This window comes from Anas acuta, chromosome 13, assembly GCF_963932015.1.
Source record: "Anas acuta chromosome 13, bAnaAcu1.1, whole genome shotgun sequence".
NCBI lineage: Eukaryota > Metazoa > Chordata > Aves > Anseriformes > Anatidae > Anas > Anas acuta.
The window spans coordinates 15,750,729-15,765,412 of record NC_088991.1 but is presented as its reverse complement, the minus strand read 5'-3'; positions in this window follow the sequence as shown (position 1 = coordinate 15,765,412).

Here is a 14,684-nt window from a genome sequence, read left to right as displayed (position 1 = left end):
TTGAGTAACCAAATCCTAGATTTCACTGAATGTCACCAAAAAAAAACATTATTCCTTCTATGGGAGGAATTAAACACATGCATTGCATATTTTTATAGATTATGGACAGTGTTTGCTGTTTCCTCTGAGTTTATTTTATGTTTCTTACATCTTTTTATCCTATTTTTCTGGCTTCTGTTTTTGTCTTGTGTCTTTGCAATAATGAAATTGAAATTTCAAATATTTCACTTTCCTTAAAAATTACAACGGTAAGTTATTGCTCTGTTTCCCAAGGTTGGGTTATCAATTTTTAGATAAATATCTGAAAAGCAAATGATTATCTGTATTTTTAGACTACATTTGGAATTTCCTTACACTGGGGCAGCAAAGCAGATACAGATTCATTAACTGGTCAAACCCCCAACATTATAATTTTTCAAATGATCTTGCTTCTGATGTGAACTTTAACCATTACTATTCACTGATTTTCTGGCTTACTGGACATTTTAAGTTGCTTTCTAAGAATCTGTTGTTTAACAAGATTGTGGATACACCAATGATAACTAGAGGCTGTCATTAGTCTGTCTATTGCCAAACTCTGTTTTTGGCAATAGTCATGGAACAGCACAGAATATGGTGACATAATCTTGAAAAGCCTTTGGATACAGTATTTCTTACTTTTAAATATGAAATTACTTTCAATAAAACACATTTAAAACTAACTAAGCTATATCTTCAAAAGTGATTTAGAGTCTACATGACTCTTTGCATTAATTTTTCATGAGACAGACTAAGTAGATAAATTATTTTGAGTTTGGGATTTAGTCTTCTAAGTAACTTGTTACTTAGTCAAACTTTTAATTAACTCAACTATTCTCTTTATAATTTATATTGAGCAATTTCCTGCAGCAGTATTTTGCAGGTGAAAATCCATGGACGACTGATTTACTGAATAAGAAATAAAATATAAAAAGAATGAGTTGTAAAAAGGCTGTCATTTAGTTCTTTTTAATTTCACTTGAGGGTGCTCTTATTTTTGTTCTGTGGGTTTCCAATTTAAAAAAATTATTTTATGAGCCAATGGCATATACATCATCACTCTCTAAAACTGTAAAATTATTTTACAGAATTGTAGAATAATTTACATGGAACACAAAACTACTCAAGGATAATCTTTAAGGGTTTTATTAAAATGGCAAACAACATGATTTTATTATCATCATTTTTATACGTATATATATATTTAGATCAGGGAGAAATTCCTGTAAGTAGGGAAGCTGGACAAGTCTTGTAAATTCCTCAAAAAAACTTTAATTCTTTAAAAGTTAGCTGTATGTACAACTTTCAGACATTGTATATTGAGTTTGTACAGGATAAATTGGATTGGAAATATTTTAGAAAAGGTCTTATGAGTAGAGGAAAGTTATATTTCACAGAGCACCAGTCAGTCTTAACACCAGTCAGAACACCAGTCTATTCTTAACAATGGTAGAAGGCTGTAAAGATGTCAGTGAGAGCCTTATTTGTCCTGAGTCCTGTAACTCTTGCACTGATTCTTCCCAAACTGCTGAATGGTGTTGGGTATTTTCTTGCAGGTAAAAGGTAAAAAGAAATATTGCCAGTCCTCCCACCTACTTCATAGGAACTCATGACTACTAAATATCCCTCTGATCCACAAGTAAGTGAGGAATGTTCTAGTCCCTGTGTGATATTGAAAATAAAGATAATTTTGATTCTAGATTATCTTAACTAAAATAAAAATACACAAAATGTTCACAACACATATGATTAAATGGGTAGCTATTTTACAACATGGTCAATTCATCCCATTTGATATTTTCCAAATGGTTCAGTTCTTAAACTCTGTAAGATTGAATTTTGTAAAACACAATTTTTTATGTGCATGTGTATTGATGTAATGAATTATTTGCAGAAGTAGAAAGTATTCCCATGCTCAGAGGGCTGTAAAAACATCTCTTCGTTTGATAACCTCTATTTTTCCCTGTTTTGTTTTATCCTTTATAATTTCTAATAGATTACACTGTATTTCTAATACAGATTACATTTCCAATAAGCATGGAAAAACTTCTCTTAAATGGCTGCTGTCACATATGAATTTTTCAGTCTTGTGACAGTCTCAAGAGAAAGGAACATAAGCTGCTACCAATAGGAAAGGTTCTATCATGTCGTTGGAAATTTTATATCCAATTTGTTTCATAGAGCTTGTGAGTGATATTCAAAGTGGCTAGCATTATATTATTCCAGTTATAGAAAGAAACTGATTGGTTAATTCTTTTTTTGTGCAACATAATCTTTGCTAATGTAAGCTTTACTCAGTTTCTCTATTAAAAAAAAATGCATCTATTGTAGATTCTTTTAGAGATCTGTAATTTCTTATATAGTCCCCTACTAGAAATAGTTTAGACTGTCTCCATTTTTTATCACTTTGTAAATATCAGATTTATAGAATGTATACAGAGGTTCATACATAGATGTGACGGATTTAAGTTGGTGCTATTTTATAATTCTTGGATACTTCTGTTTGTTATGTTTTTGTTGTTTTTATTTGTTTGTTTTTCTGTACTTAGAAATTCTCTGTAATGCAATCATTCTGGTTTTCCCTTATATTCTTTCATCTTTAGGTATCACTTATTTCTTGAATGCAACAATTTAATATATTGTTTTCCATGCTACTTGTCTTAATCAAATTTAACACGGAATCACAACATAATTTGGGCAGGAATACAGAACATCAGTCCATTGTGTAACATAAATCCACTGCAAATGGTTGGTGCAATGTAAGGCTAGTGGATTCAAATTCATAACTGAACTAGCCAGAGAAAAAGATGAAGACAATGGGAAGAAGAAATGGTAGTGAGCAATGTCATAAAACTCTCTTTGTATTTTTGTAGTGAAAAAGATGTGGAAGAATGAGCATGAATCTTAAGATGTTAATATTTATGCTTGATTCTCTTTGAAGAATTTGTTCTTTCTTTGTAAATTTTCCAGTTGCCTCCTTACTTGTTCAGAATTAAGATGTTTCAGTTAGCACAAAGGTAATTTTTTTAATTGTTGTTTGAAGCAAGCACATTATTACTATGTTTTTATATGCAAACAGAAAATCCAACATTTTCCTAGGCACTGGATATCTTAATTTAATTTCAACATGTAATCTGAAATACAAGTGCCCTAAGAAATACATATTTGAATATAAAATAACCTGAGATGTAGTAATGCTGCTCCTTCATACCTTTTTATTTCATGCCATGCTCAAGTAACTGAATTAACAAGTGGCAAGTGTAAGCATGGTACAGAGTTAAATAGGCTTGGATCTAGAAGATGAAGAAAGAGAAATTAATTTCTAAAGCCAAGACTAATTTGCAAGGCCATTATCGTTTTTGTTATGGCATTTTGAAGATCATTTAATCCCTAAACCACCCACCGTTTTGAGCAACAAAGTGTTGCTCAAGTGTTGCTTTGGAAAGGGGTTATTTGTAAGATTTTCCTTTTTTGGTTGGGGGGCAGATTATTTTTGAGAACTGTCTAAACATAGTCATTCTAAATGCCTGAGATGGGTTAAGTTTTAGACTTTAAAATATTTTTTAATATTTCCGTTTAAATGCCAGTAGACGAAGAATTACTTTTGGTATAAACTATTTGTAAGATGTTCAGTTGGACTGAAAACTCATTGAAAGAGCTGATGTCATTGCCATCAGTGTCATGCAGAAAACATCATGGTTTTTTTATGCGGCAGCAGACATTTTTTTTTTCCTTTTTTGTCCATCTCTGTCCTATGATAATTATGATTACTAAGGCAGAAAATGTGTTTTCCCTTTTGTATTCTGGTCTTTCAAATTGGTCTTGCCTTAGGAAAAACTTTCTGCTGTTTAGTTTTTGTCTAACCTACTGTGCTATCAAAATACCACAGAATAAAGTGCAGTTGGAGGTCAAGAAAAATCAAGCATATCCACCTACATGGCAGTTGTTTCTCATGAAGACTTATGTCCTATTTACATATGTTTTCCTGTCAACATTGCACATATAATGCAGCTTGTTTCAAGGGTTGAAATTCTGTTCTCAATCCCATATCAAATTTTCAGCAGTTTTAACTGCTGGGCCTTTTATTAATGGTGCAATTTCACATAAATCAGTAAAAGGACTACAGCATGATTAAATTTCTCTTAAGATTTTATTTCAATTCTAAGTAACAATTTCAATTCTTAAGTAACAATACAATGAGTAATTAAGCATCTCAATTAAAAGGTGAACCTCATACTGTGTCACAAGTATTTTGAGGTTCGGTCTCTGTACATCATTTGAGAGAGAAAAGTAATTTATTAGCAGTCTTTTCTTTCCCATGCTAGGCTTCAAAAATCAAATACCAACCTAAGAAATGGGTAACTTCATAGCACACTTCTAAAACCATTACTAGCACTTTCAATTGTATCTGAAATTACTTCAGTAATAAGTGTAATCACACCTCATTCAATTCCATAGGCATTTTGTACATGTTGGGGCCTCTAGAAAAGCATTAGTGTCAGATAAAGGGAAATGAGTGCCATATCAATCACTCTTATAATTGTAATATTTCATAGAGATATAATAACTGTATAAATATAGGAAAAAAAAAAAAAAAGAGAGAGAGAAAATGCATCTTCAGTATAAGAATCTTGAGGGTGCCATTGGCCAAAAAGCATCTTAAAAATGCTGTATCCTCTGGACTGCTGCACTGCATTCATCCTCCTTTACAGTATTGTAGTTTGGGGGTGTTGAAACTTGACATGTTTCCCTTTTCCAAGAACCTGAATACTAATTTATTGCAGGAAAGAAAATAGCTGGAAAGAGAAAATCAACGTAATGTTTTTCCAGTTCCTGGTTGGTTGGTTTGGCTTTCACAGTTTGTTGTTGTGAGGGTCTTACAGTTAGATCCCACACGTAGATGATATAAACCTTTACCATATTTTTTTTCAAGGGTAAATTCCTTCAGTCTCACATGGGAGAGCTGTGTGGGTAAATCCCATGAATAACAATGGAATGGTAAAATCTTTTCCAATTGCACGTTGGTCTATTCTCCCACATGCCTGGTGACAGGAGGAGGGGGAATGGGCTAAAGTTGCACCAGGGGTGTTTTAGATTGAATATTAGGAAGAACTTCTTTACCGAAAGGGTTGTTAGGCATTGGAATGGGCTGCCCACGGAAGTGGTGGAGTTACCATCCCTGGAGGCCTTTAAAAGACGTTTAGGTGTTGAGCTTAGTGATATGGTTTAGCGAGGACTTGTTAGTGTTAGGTCAGAGGTTAGACTCGATCTTGAGGTCTCTTCCAACCTAGACAATTCTGTGATTCTGTGAAAAAAAAAAAATTGCCAAAAGTGTCCATTAATTGTGTAATTAAAATAGACATGGCAGAATTTTATGTATTTTACTAATCAAGTGGGATCTTTATTACATTGAAATTCTGTCCTCATATATACCTATGCTTACTACCACTATCAGATTGAGATAAGAATCTATAAGAGATTGTGTTTTGTACATTTATAATAATATAAATTAAGAATAACTTAAAATCCTTCAATACTAAATTTTGCTGAGAAGAGTCCAGCAACAAGGGCTTTCCTTTTCTGAAATGCTTCCCATCACTTGAAAAGATGGGAAGGGAAGGAAAGAAACATATTAATAAGTTTCAAACCTGTTATGACAGCTGAAGTCCAAGTGAATATGATATGATGTTTTTTATTTGTTTGTTTTTTTTTTGTATTTCCTACCATAGTCTTGCTGGATCTTTTTTTCCCTGCAAATTAAAGAAACATCACTTAGCATATCAGTGAATATGGATATATGTTGATTGCACTACAAATAAGTATGGATTAATTACTTATATTAATAAAATAATGCAGGTAAATTATCATGTTCTGTGCTTAAATTATAGCTTTAAATTAAATTAACAATCTTTTATTCATAATTCACTCTGCTGATGCACAAAGTCAATTTGGCACCGAAGACAGAAAAAGTTATTACTGGATCTCATAGGAATTTGGTTATACAACAGTGAATTTTCTACATCTCACTTTTATAGTCCAAGCCAGTAGCCGTAGTTGAAAGACTTGAAAATCTGCTCCCTATTTGTTGATTCCATCTGCAATATTCCATTCAATTCCAGATAATTTTATGCCTACACCACAAAAAGCAGTTCAAGCAGTTATTAAGTGTTACTGAAACTAATCTTTAATAAGTTCTGATACTGTTGGAGGATTTGAAATGGGCAGAGTTATTATGATTCAGAACATCTGGCAGTTAATTGGATCTGTGATTCCCATCTATTTTGACACCTGTTTATGTGATTTCTAATATTATACCCACGGATTTGGGGTGCAATTTCAGTAGCATAAGCTACTCATTAGTAGGACCTTCATGATGTAAATTTTAAGAGCTAGAATATAAGTGAGCATATGAAATTAAAGGTATGATAAATTCTTTTATATTGATTTAAACTTCCACTTTTTATTGATGGGACAGTTTGTATTTTATTGATTCAAGGTTAGCATCAGATTTCTACATGATCTATCCCTTCAGAACACAGAGGATACACTGGTATGTGATATTCTTAAAAAAGTAATTTATTTTATTCTACTTTATTTTTAGAAAGAAGAGATACAATCTCTTCTAATTCAAGATTACAGCTGCTTTTCAGCAGAGGAAGTATGGCAGTCTAACACTTTGCAGTCATTGATCTAACATTTTTCATTTGCTCTAAATTCAGTAAGTGAGGTAACCAAATTAATATATTTTTAAAGCATGATAATAGTAAATAAGTAGGCATCCAGCTGCATTTCCAGTTCATAACACAATCTAATGATCACTTTCTAAACTATTTCTTTCAATTATATTACTACTTTTACTGGTGGTGGTAAATAAATCACTTATTAATGCAATCTATTACAAACTTTACTCTTGTCTTAGAAAAAAATAAATTGTTAATTTTCTCTTTGGCCTCTCATGGCCCTTCACACGCAATGCATATTTCGTTTTCATGGAAGATAGTCATGTAAAGAGATAAGCCTTCTCCAATCTAGAAAATGGATAGAAACACTGCTAGAAACAAAACCAAATCATCAAATGGCACAGCTGTTCACTGTATGTTCATTATGAAATTTTTTATTTGGGTGCTGTTTGGTATTTATAGCTAATTAACTCCCTTTTACACCACCCAGCAATCTGCATTTAGAAAACAGAGAAAATGAAAATAGACCGAATTAAAGCTGCTAAGTACAGAGTAAATTCAGTTAATATTAAAATCACTGTAGATGAGTTATTACCAAAGTACTAGAAGATTTTTTCAGGTTCCTTTTTTTCTGTTACCATCTCTTTATTTGTTGTTTTATTTTACTTAAAAGTCTGAGTAAAAAGATTTTGGTAGGTTGCAGAGACTCCAAAACAAGATATCTTTATTTTCTCCTTGAAGAAGTGGGCTGTTTTCAAGGTAAGATTAAGAAATTGTCTCTGTTGCTAATGTTGAACTATCAATATACAGATAATGTTTTGTAGTACATGGATAATTTTTTTATTTTTTTTTTTATTACTATAGAATGCTGTGGGAGTAGTTCTTTCTGTAAGCCCCAAGTAAAGAGTTGTACCTAGTCTTCTGAGGGGATGAAGCCTACAGCCCACTGTGTTTCTGTCTATTTCAAAAAAAAATTACCAATCAAACAAACAACCAACCAAACAAAAAACACTTTGAAATGAGTAGTTTGAAACAGTTTCAGAAATGGAAAACTGTAACATTATCACAATGTGTAATAAAATGGGTAATGATAGCTAATGAAGTAGTCGTTCAGTGTGGATGGAACTAATTTAGAAACCATTCAGTAAAGATCTGTTCATAGAGCACAGATTCCCAGTGAAATTGTTAATATGCTGCACATGCCTTCCCACCAGAAAGTTTAGAATTTAGTTTATACCTCTTTTTCTAAAGCATTAATGATACTATAGTGTAGATATCTTTTTGCTTCTGTGTTGACATCAGTTACTAGTTGTTTCCATGGGCAGTATCAATTACAGGAAATAGAGTTTTCCTTAGCTTTTTCTAATATAAAACTAGCAAGAGAGTGAGGAGAGCAAGGGTGTTTGGTTATGTATTTTTTTTTTTTAATTTTTACTGACTTTAAGGTGTAGTGATGTTGAATAACACATGAAGTTGAATAGCACAAGTGGGTGTTCATTCATATAGAGTTTAGGAGCTAGAATGTTAGTAAATAGGAATATACTGTAAATTTTAGTAACTTGGTGCTAGCATACAACAGATCTGCCAGTCTGCAGATGAGAACTTCAAACCACTTTGAACAGATCTGATGTTCAATTAGCAATCATTAAAGAAATTATTAGCAATCATTAAAGAAATAACTCCAAGTTACTCCTTTCTTTGTGAATGAAAATTGGATAAGGAAACAAATTTGATAGATACAGAAACACCAAAACACTTAGAAAACCTGCCAGGGTTTTCCTTCCAGGCTCTGACTCTTGTTTCATAGCAAATTTCTGGGTAGGTTTTTGAACGTGCCTGTGTGTTTGAGCACATTTTTAAGGCTTTACATCAGATGGAGGAAAAGTAGTCAGTGACAAGATTTGCTGAGTATATATTGTATATAATCTGACATTTTCAGAACACGTATTTTAATTTAACTAATTTATACTATCAAGCCACATTACGTAAAGTATGTGACATCAAACCATCTTAAACTTGTGTATATTTAGTTCTTCATTTTATGGATCTAAAATTGATCAATTTTGTTCTGCAAAATTTCATCTTCTTCTCTCCTTCCATAGTTGTGAGTCACTATTGTAATTCCTGTTAGCTTCACCTTTGGTCCATTTCATGTCTGGATGAGTGCTCACCTTCTGCTGTCAAATCCCAGCTCTTCCCTTTTGTATAAAGTCCAAAAATAATTCATAGATGGATTAAGCTACATTACTCTCTGTATCTAATTTGGCCCCTGTTGTCTATTCAGAAGGCATAAGAAGTCTGACTCACTTCATCAAATCTCCAGGAGGGGGAGGAGGAAAAATCAATAAAAGAATGGCATTGCTATTGGGAATTTTACGCCAGATATTTTCACAGTAAATAATTGCTGTTCCAGAGGAAGAGGCCAGTGTCCTTTGACTCAGTGTCTTTTGTGGGAGTACATGATGAAACTCATGTGTTATAAACCTACTTGTGAGATTACATAACTGTCTCTCTAGTATTTCTGGCATTTGGAAGCTATGTTCTGATCTTTGTGATTATTATACTCTCTGGTATATCTGTTAACTGAAGTACAAAATACATCAGAACATTAAAAAAAAAAATAAATTGGTGGAGCAGGAAGAGTTGGGTACACAGCAATTAAAATCAGGAACATCTAGTTCTTGGTCAGCAGTAGGTTAGCAAATGGTTGCGTTGATATGAGGGTTAGTATGAGTGAGAATTTGCACGTAAGTTTTAAAAAAAAAAAAGTTGGCTACTGTAAAAACAGCAAGTAATTGAAGATGTGACATGGCAATACTCTGGGAGCTTCTGTGATTATACATTCCATAACAATAAAATAAAAGCTTTTTAAAAACAAACACGTTTATAGATATCTGTTCCCTGTAACTTAAATATCATCCCACCGAGGCATAATATGTTTGAATTTCCTTCAATTGAAATTTCCTTCTAGTTTTATAATCTATTTTATTCATACCGCACTTGCTTATATTGGTAAACATTTAAATTATCTTACTGGTATGCAGGATCAAAATCAAATTTTGACTGTTACTGTACTGAAATTCCTACAAACAAATTATACAAACGGGTATATACAGCAGCCCATTTTTGCACATTTTCTGGTCTACATGCAATAACTACCTCTGTCTTGCTCTGCAGCTGAATTGCCTAAGTTCTGTTAATATTGATCAAGCTGGTTTTGTTCCATACTTTCAGTGCTTTTTTTGTGTTTGGTAACAGATAATAAAAATGGTCACTTGGAGCTATTTCCATGCTTTAACATATACCAAGAACAGCAGAAACCTTAAAATGTCATCCTTTTTATGATCAGTGATTACCTACACCATTATGCTTGGATGGGTTTTAGAGCCCATGTCATCACTTTCCACATTAAAATACATACATATCAGATAAGAAAATAACAGCCAAAATCTAATGTGTAATGGAATTCTTCTGAAGGGATTATGTCTTCCTGTGTGGTTCTCTATGGAAATTCACTTCATTATTTTATTGGAATTATGTTATCTTTTTATCTTTTTTTTTTTTTTTGAAATCATTTGTTTATGATATATTGTTGATTTATTTTTTGCATATAAGTAAGTAATAAATGTTAATAATGCCTATATTTATGATGGGTTAGATTTTTCTTAAAGAGTTGATTCTTGGACTACTGACATCATAACAAGTTTACCTCTAATGAATATAAGATGTTAGCCATTATCTTTGCAGAGGTGTTCAAGACCAGGTTGGATGAGGCCCTGGGCAATCTGATCTAGTGTGTGGCTTCGCTGCCCAGAGCAGGGAGGGAGGTAGAAGTAGACGATTTTTAAGGTCTCTTCCAGCCCAAGCCATTCTATAATTTGCAGATGTAGAGTTGTCCCTGTTCTGCTCAGTTAATTGGATTGTCTGGAGCAGAAAGTATCTTTGCTACTAAAGTAGTGGACATGTGACGACTCTTTCTTTATTTGGCTTCTTTTATTTTGTGTTTGGTGTGAGATGACAGATCTGAGTTTTCCCAAATATGTTCTGGACAACTAGAGCACAGTGAAGATTTAAATCATGACATACATCATGAACTTGACATGTCTATTTAGAAATATTTACTGTTTTATGTGAAAACATTACATACATGTTCATAACATAATGTTGTTGTGTTGTTGTTAATTACAGAACATTCTGGCTTTATCAGCAGTATTCTGGACTACATATTTTCCAAAGAAATGCCCAGCTTTATTTCATACTTCCTATTCTTGGGCAGTTTGAGATTGGATTTGTTGGATGGAAGGCATTATCTTGTTACAGTATGTCATCCTGATGATATCTTGTTAGAAACTATCACCACATTAATCAATTGTTAGTAGAAACAGTAGAGTTTTGTGCACGTGTGCAGCGCCATCATTAGAAAATCCTGACGAGAGAGGAAACTATTTGCAGTGCAAACACCTTTCTGGTAAGTAAGTTTGAATTTCCATACTGCTGATTTTGTTCTGAGAGAGAATACAAGAGAAACAAATTTGAGGACATCCCAGTTGTACCTGAAATTTAGGATTGCGTTTATGGATTATATCAACAGTATATCAATGTAAGAATGCCAGTTACAGTAAATCACAGTTTGAATGAAGTGTATGTGGTTTTGGAATTGGCAATTCAAAGACTCTATTATCGTTTGTGATATTCAGCATGGGCCAAAGTAGCCAAATTAGAACTCTGTCATATGCTGTGGTACATTGTTAAAGCTCTGGGCTGGCAAGTGAAGTTTAAAAAAAAAATAAAAATGATGCTTTTCTTTTTTAATCTCTTCTCCACTGTTTTACTATTATCATATTATCTGCTAAATCTGATTTTTGGATAATACACTACTTACCTGTTCACTCCCTGTACTTTGTCTCAAATTCCTTTGTTTTTTCTAATAGTTCATTTTTTATATAATTGATATACATATACATATATATCACAAGATTTTTACTTCAGGGCTTGACTTCCTCAAGTACTTTTTTTTGAGGCCTCAGTGCTTCTGACTGTTTGAAGAAAGCAAGTCCTAAAATTAATCTTTCAGAAAGAACAGGTTAATAGTTTAAATCGTCTTGACTTTGCTTGGTACTGGATCAGATCCTTGGAGGGTTTTTTCTACTTCATTATCTTTTTTTCTGCTTGTATTTAAAGTATTTTATTTGTTTGTGCTTGAGGGGAGGAAGCGTCCTTCCAAAGTCCAAGAGATTTATTTAGAAATTCATATATGTAGAGGTAGTGATGTGCTGACTCATAATCATAGTACCATGTTTCACATGAGTTGGAAAATGCTTCTGTGAAAATGAACTTACTGTAGTAATAGGCTAGAATTGAAATGTGTACAAATGATGTCCAAGATATTTCTGAAGAAACTACTTTTGGTATTATGATTGGTGGAGTAGGGGAGGCATAATTGGGTGGTAAACCATCTTCCTTGCTTTTTTCTTTTAAATATTTTTCCTGGACAAGGTATCTCAAACTTACGAATCTTTAATGTATTAGTAATTTATTCTTTGTCAAAATACTTAAGAATGGCAAGAAAAGAATCCATGACAAACATTTTTCTTAGGCATGACAGAATAGTTCTTAATTAAAAAATAATAATTCAAACAAGGTAAGAAACCAGACAACCAGTGAAACAGTTTTTTCATCAAGAGAATGACAGAATAAAAATACAGTCTGTGCTATTATTTGAGCTTTTCCTCCCACTTATGACGACGCAATTTGATCATTAATTTTAGATAAATAGCTTGTAAAATGATTTTAAGGATGTACAAAGACTCTTCTTTGTCCACCTTCACTGGAGTTTTTAATTATACACTATCTGTTTAAATTAAAACATTACATACGAATTAAACTCTTCCAAAGATAAGAAAGTACTTTTGTATTTATAGATCATGATTTTGGGGGTTGTGATAAAAGTAGTTCTGTAAGTGATCAGATTGCTTTCAGAACAGAGGGAAACCTGTACCTGTGCCTTGACACGTGGACAAAAAAAATGTCTGTTCAAAACAATAAAACTGCATTAAGTGGAACTGACAAAGGCACACACAACCTTCTCACAACTTCTAGACTGGGCAGAGGTTCTCAAGTGTCAGGTAACTGACTGGTTTACTTAGCAATTATATCAGTAGGTCCGTTTCTCTCGGTCACCAAGCTGTCATTTCTGTGCAATATTTTCAGCTTTTATTAAAAAAAATAAATAAATCAATATTAATACTCTACTGTGTTACACATATTAACAGTAACAGTCTTTGCAGACTAAAATGCATTATTTAAGTCACCATGAAGGTGGTTCAAGCTTTTGCTTTGAAACTGAGTCAGTATCTACATACTCAAACAATTAAAGCATCTTGTTTGATAGGTGAGTTGTGAAGTCATAGTAATAGTCATATATAAGTGTATGACTACTCCATCAAAGCTGCTCAGCCAAATATGTAATGAAACCGTGTCTGCAAATACTACCGAAGAAAACTGATTACAGAATACTGTTGTCATATTTGCTTAAATCTAGTAATAATCTTAAGAGCAATAAGGTAGTCACAAACCTTACTGAAAATTCAGATTCTTCCTAAAAACTCTTGGTTAATCCATTCTGTCATTATCTTACATTTAGTACGTCACTCAGGAGTTGACTGTCTTGTGTGTTTGCTCAAATATAAGCAAGTATGAGTTCACGTGCAAGACTGCTCAACTGGCTTGAAGTATGAGAATATGCACAATCCAAGTGAATGGCTGGTATTCCAGTGATCCTTGTTTTCTAACCAGTTGTCTATTGTGAATTTAGAAGGGGGGAGTCAACAACTTAATTGGGAATGTATCTACATAAATGATATAAAGTTGTTCTCTTTTTGTCTATTTTCCCTAGAAATTAAGGTCAAGGGTCAATTTCTCATCATTATTACAGACTACTATATGGCTTCTTTTACAGAAATGTATTTTCTCCTCTGAAATAATGATAATATTTTTGGTTGTTGATTTTTTTATTTTTTTACTTTTGTGCCTGGAAGGGGTAGAAGCCCCCATGATGATTATAGTAGAAGTTTTATTTATTATAATATTATTATTAGAAGTATTTTTTTTATTATTCTTCATTAAAACTATTGTGCATTTACACTCCATCTGCTCTTCCTAAAATGGAAGAAACAATCACAAGCTTGACAATTCTTTTAGTGCTGAAATTCAGGATATAAGTAAACAACTTCTTTGGGTGGTTTGATAGTGGCTTTCAGAAGCATGCTGAGTGTCAAAGGTGTTTTATTTGCCTCTGGGAATAATAAATAATAAAGATTTAGATAGAAACTAGAATGAAATGCTATCCTAAAAACTGATATGTATATTTGTATCACTTTCATGATTGATTTAAAAAAAAAAAATACAAATTATCTACAGGGATTATCTTTTAAATTATATTTATCACTAAATATAAATGATTACCTTTCCAAATCTTCCAACAGCAGGTATAGGGTACATTAGAAACGTTTAGTGGAGGTTACTGTATAAACAAGACAATAAACAGTAATTGCATGGGCTGCATATTTTTTAATCTGGAGAAAGCATCCAGGTAAACCTTTTTTTTTTTTCTTTTTTTTTTTCCTACCCTTCTCTGTAAAACATACATGTTTTCATCCTACTTCTGTACGTCTGGTTGTATTTATGGATAGATAGCATTAGAATGTGATATACATCAGTGCACAAATTTATAAGTACTGGAAGAAATTAATACTGTGTACCAAGAACATTTCCATAATTATGCTTAAAGCACCCAGTAATTAGAGACACTCTATTAATAGTGTTACCAAAATATGCTTAGACTTCTAAAGAAATTTCAGATTAGTTTAAAACTTCAGAATCCCCAAAGATATGAGGAGGCAGCTAAATCTGTACTTGATACAGGTCCAAAACAATCTCACTTCTACACAACCAGTCTTTAAATTCATTAAAAAAAATTCTTTCAAA